Genomic DNA, 6,173 nt, shown 5'->3' with positions numbered 1-6,173 from the left:
TTCCCACATCCATCTAAGTGTTAGGAATAACACCTAAACAATTACAATGATTCAGTGATGGTGTAAACAACTACTCCTGTGTTTAATTGCTCATGCTGGTCTTAGCTGACAGGACTGACATTAGATCTCCTAATGTTTTCTGTCTGTGCATTAAAGGGCACTAAAGCCATCTGAAAGTAATTGGATTCACAAATAGCTTCTAATACAGTTTGGCTGACAGTCTGCGTAAACTTCTAAAGGGTTACTTTTGCACAGCAACAGGAGCAGGCCAGACTTGTCTCTGTGGCCCTCATCCCTGTTGTCTCCCTGTGGCCCTCTACCAATAGTTGCAATAGTTCTAATCTAATATAATCTTAATAAAAGTTCAGTATTGCTGCCATGTTTGTGATTGGTGGGTTTTTCCACAGCTCCATGCAATTTCCCACATTAGGTGAGTAGAGAGAGCTGGCAGGCCAGTGGTTGGCTGGCAGCCCTGCGGTTGTTGGCAGCCCAGTAATCAGGTGGCAGCCCCAGCAGTCAGGTGGCAGCAGGCACGCTTGCAACTTCAGCAGCACGGTAGCGAGGAGCAACGCATGGTGGTGTGGACTCATAGAAAAGAGGGCGAAACAAAAGAGGCATTTAAAAATGCACCGTCATGTATTTAGTAGCTCTCATAAGTACCTGAAGGCACTATATGTTGTGTACTTTTGTATTCCTCCGCCATGTGGAACAAACCGTTGGTTTTACAAGTAAACAAATTGCGAACTGAGCTCCCGACTCTCCGTCTCTGTGTATTCTTTGCTGTCTCAGTATAAGTTGATGTAATACTAAAGACACAACAGGCACAGGTAGAAGTAGTCAGCAGTTGGGATTGGGAGCAGGGCATGTGCAATGTGGATGTGTGTGCATGTGCGTGCGTATGTGAAAACTGATCCTGATCAAGCGTGGCTTTGCTGTTAGGGTGTGTGGGCCTTTGTTCGTAGAGGGACAATAATAAGGAGCAGTTTTAAAGCACAGATCATACATACGGAAGGCTCATAAGGGAATCTCCTGGAGTTTGAGTTCATTAGTTCTGTGTAATGAGAGTCTCTGTGGTCTTTCCGTTCTCTTCCCAAGCTGTGTTTTGCTGACAGCAGAGGAACCCGGGCAAGCTGTATGGTGCTGGGGGGCCACTTCCTCTACTTTAATTCCCATTAGCACAGCTCTGCCATCCTCTGCAAGAGGAGGTTCATGAAGATACATGTGAAGCCCTGAGATAAATGGCTAAAGTACTGCATAGCTCTGACTGAGACCAAGCAGTGTGGAGCGTGTCAGTGGAATCCAGAAAGGAAGCTTCTTTGCTCATTTTAAACTGTGGGGTTCATGGCAAGACACACAGTACAGTTTTCCTACTCTATAAATTATTAATTTGTGGAATTCAAATTTTATCATACATCTCATCAGTTTATAGACATAGAAAAGCGAGATGTGTGCTGTCACGTCACTTTTGCTTAAATAGTCCTTGAATGGGAATAATTCATGCTGGATATGTCTACACACCACCCCTACAGCCCCACAGAAGGGCTTCTCCTCACATGGAGCACATCCATGACGATTACACCCAGAGACCAGAGGGGAAGGGGAACTCTATAGGTGTGTAGACCGGGGATTTGTGGTGTTAAATTTAGCACAGCAAGACAAGGAAGAAAATAATAAGTGCTGAAATGCAGTGTCGCAGGTTAACGCAGCAGCCCATAAGGAGCAGACGCCCACGTCGGAGAGGCGGAACCAAAAACCCAGAACCAAGGAAGAGAAAGCAGGGAGAGTTCTGGAGAGAAGGGCTCCTGCCTCCAGACGGTTCAGTAATAACTGCAGTGAGATCAAATGCAGAGGAAAAGGGAGGATTATAAGATAGATAACACTTTATTGATCCTGAAGGAAATTGCATATGCAAATCTATATAACATATGCAAATATGCAAAGCAAAAACATACAGTACAGCAAAAAATGTGTTCTTCAATATTGATATCAACCTTCAGGGGGATTGGAGTCTGAGCAGGGAGAGATCACACAGATAGGCGAGAAATGTCAGGAAACATCAGAATGGAGCTGTGGGAAAATCTATTTGAGGAATGAAGCCCAGAATATGGAGAGGATGAGCAGGAGAAAGGTTAACGCAGGGTGTCATGGTGATATGGAAAGTATGATGGGTGCATGAAGTGTCAAATGATGAACAAAATTGAATGGAGAATCTGGAATGTGCTGTGTGGATGCAGAACTGTTTTCCATCACACACGCACGCACACACACGCACACACACACGCACACACACACACACACACACACACACACACACACACACACACACACACACACACGCACACACACGCACGCACGCACGCACGCACACACACGCACACACACGCACGCACGCACGCACACACACACGCACACACGCACACACGCACACACAACACACACACACACACACACACACACACACACACACTCAGATGCTCTTTCTCTACCAGCCCCACTTATCTTCAAAGGAGGATCAACTGTAGGACTCCCAGCTACACACTAGAGTTACAACATGTGGTACAGTTTAGAAGGATCCAGGACCCTTCATTCTGAAGGTTGCATGTAAGTCTTTCATGCTAATGTCAAGGCTGGGCTACTTTACAGTAGCATTTATAAATGCTTATTTCAGCATTTATCAGCAAGAGAGAGCAGTTGAAAAGTTGACATTGTCATATTCAAGTGATGAAGGCTTAGTGTAATCCCACAGATCCCACACTGCAGTTAGATCAGCCTATAACTAAGGCTATATATTACAGTAATAAACACTAATATGACATAGCATTCACTATATTCAACAGGATTGCTCTAAAAATCCTTAAGAAAACAGCAATGGAGGAGATAAATAAGGTAACTGGGTATTCATATCTTATATAAAAAAAATTATAAAAGCACTTTGAATTATTCAGCAGATCTGAAACTCTGGACATCATCGTAATTTTGCCAGAGACTGTATTACATAAACTGATAGCTTTGCTTCTTGCTCTATGCTACAATCTTTGTGGACAGCAACACCCAATAGTTCTGAAATGTATGTATAAAAACATTAACTATATTAGTTGGTATTAGTTGCAGGACTATATTAGTTTAATTGCAGTATATTTTACCCCTACAATAACGGTGAGGGGGTCTTTTGCCAGGCTCCACCCCCACATGTCATGTCTTTGTTTTGTATCCCATGTGCTTTTCTTTTTAATTCAGTTTTCAACGCCTTTTTGCTCATCTCTGCCCTTGGTTAATCAGTTCAGGTGTTTTTAGTTCATTGTACCTGTTAATTGTTTTTAGTTCATTGTTAGTTTGAGAATACCTCTTGCTTTCAGTTATTGTTTGTGGGTCTTTGGTTATGTTCATGGTTCTGGTTTGTACTTTGTGTTGGTCCTTTTTGTGTTCTTTATAATGTAGTTTGTCAGTCAATATGTGCCATTTTGTCCCTAGTTTGTGTCTGTTGTGTTCTTGATTCTACCTTGTGTGTTTGTGTGCATGTCTTGTTGATTAGGGCCTAGTTTATCTATTCTGTAGTTTCTTTTCCCCAGTCAGATTGTATGTAGTCCTTTGTTTTACCCTCGTTATATTGTCCTAGGATCTGTTTGGATCATCCATTCTTAGTTTGTGTTTGTTCTTAGTATGGTCCTTTCCTTTTCTTGTGTCCTGATTGTTTTTGTATTGTACGTTATGTCTCATGAGATTTATATTGTTAAAGTGATCATGGACAGTGCTAGTATTCTAGATCTAGGACTAGTTCCAGAGGTGTCAACTCCAGGTTCACAAAGTCCTCACCAGGATTTTGCTCAGGCTTCCTGGATTGTGTTGATTCCACTAATTTTACCTGAATTGCACTAATTAGAAAATCTAGAAAGCTTGAGCAAAATCCTGGTGAGGACTTTTACTTTCTGTACACAAAGATTGTCTAGTATTACAAATGTTTAATCTCCAAATCACAATGGATCTGTTTCTGGAAAATACAGAATGGTGTCTTGTTGTGAAACTGCATTTCCAATACTGTATTCTGTGACTCTGTCAGCCGTGATCCTACTTGTACAGTTCACCCAGCAGAGCTAAAAAGAATTCCAGAGGTATTGCTGTTAAATGACCATTACTCCTGCATTAAGGAAAGAAGTGATGGGTCACTTTAATATGTGCTGTATATAAAATCAAATTTTCTACCATGAGAGGAGAGGAGAGCTGGTATAGATGAGGTATAGATGTCATTCATTAGTCTATTTACAAGAATTCTTCGCAGTATTAAACATCCGTGATTTTATGCATGATTTTAAGTTTTAAGCATTTGGTGCAGAGTTCTGTATAATTTGAACTCTTTTCCAGGCCAATGAATAGACTAATAATACCTGCCTCCTAGAGCGTAAGTGCTTTGTGTAATGGGTTATATTATGCAGGCAGGCACAAACATGGCAAACGTATCCAGTTTACCAAGCAGAAAGGCCTGTTAAAAAGAATAATTTTCACCAGCAGTTAGAAACTGGTAATTGTCTCTGCATCTTGATTGAACCATTTCAGTCCATTTTAATTCTCCGCTGATCTATAACTTCTCTGAATCTGGCTCATTGTGTAAATGTCACCCCAATTAGCACAGGCAAATTTGTAGAAATGCTAACAGATGCCTGGCAAGAGAGAGGGAGAGAGAGGGAAAGAGAGAGGGAGGGAGAGAGGGAAAGGGAGAAAGAGAGGGAAACAGAGAGAGAGGGAGGGAGGGAGAGAGATGAAGAGAGAGGGAGAAAGAGAGGGAGACGGAGAAAGAGAGAGAGAGAGAGGGAGAGAGAGGGAAAGAGAGAGGGAAGAAGAGAGGGAGAGAGAGAGGGAAAGAGAGAGGGAGGAAGAGAGGGAGAGCGAGAGGGAGAGAGATGGAGAGAGAGAGAGGGAGAGAGAGAGGGAGAGGGACAAAGTGAGAGAGGGAGAGAGAGGGAGAGGGTGAGAGAGGGAGAGAGAGGGAGGGCAGGGGTGTGAAACAGGACTGTCTGCTCCAATCCCCACTGTGCAAGTTACTGTCAGAAGTGTTTCTGGTGCAGACAAGCAGGTCACTCATTAGCCTGTGACTGGTCTGCTTTGAGTGCTTGATACTGTAGCACTCCAGCAACAGAGCCTCTCCTCTCATTACCACATTAACATTGGGCAGGACTATACACACACACACACACACACACACACACACACACACACACACACACACACACACACACACACACACACACACACACACATATATATATATATATATATATATATATCAAGCAACAGCTGATGAGTTTTTCATTTGGTGGTGAGGGCTACTACAGGCACAGCTGTCCTGTGAGTACACTGTATGACTCATAGAGCAAACAGAACAGAGATGACTGTTCCTACTGTTATAAATATATTTATAAGGCTCCATTCCAAGTACCACGACACAAAGTCTGTCTGGACCTAATGTAAAAATCAGAATTATTGGTAATTTGTTATTTTATGTTTCTACTTTAGATCCTGTATTTCTGTATACTGGATAATTGCCAACATTTATGTATTTAAATTTATCTTTGAAATTCAGCTGTGGTTTTAAGTGTGATGTGGACGTGGCAGGTGATCTGACCTCAGGTGATCTGACCTCAGGTGATCTCAGGTGATCTGTCCTCAGGGGACATCTCTTGGGTGGGACAGGAAGAGATCAGAGAGGAAAGTTTCCATGGCAACAGCAACGCGGCCAAGTGTGTGTTTATGTCCTGGCTGTCAGGGCGTACACAAAGCAGCACTATAGCGCTCATATTTTTACATCTAGTGAGAGTGAGAAAGAGAGAAAATCTGGGTGTGTGTACTGTGTTAGGAACCCTGGGTTTATTCCATATGTAGCAGCAGGTTCAACACCTCAGAGCAAACTCACATCACACTTGCAGCTGACTTGAACAGGTAAGTGATTAAAGGTAAGAGTGTTGAAACATAACAACATGTATAGTCTAGACTGTATACCCATGCTTTTAATTAGAATTGTGTTAAATGTTACCGCATTGATAGAAAAAAGTGTCTGCAAATGCATAGACAAGATAAAAAACATCAATCTAATTTAAATGAAATAAACACAAATCATTCAAAAATGTTTTCGTTCTTCGTTTTAATTTGGCATTACATTCTGTGAACTCTTAATGAAAACC

This window comes from Brachyhypopomus gauderio, chromosome 6 (genome assembly GCF_052324685.1).
Source record: "Brachyhypopomus gauderio isolate BG-103 chromosome 6, BGAUD_0.2, whole genome shotgun sequence".
Lineage (NCBI taxonomy): Eukaryota > Metazoa > Chordata > Actinopteri > Gymnotiformes > Hypopomidae > Brachyhypopomus > Brachyhypopomus gauderio.
Note: the sequence above shows the minus strand (reverse complement) of the source record.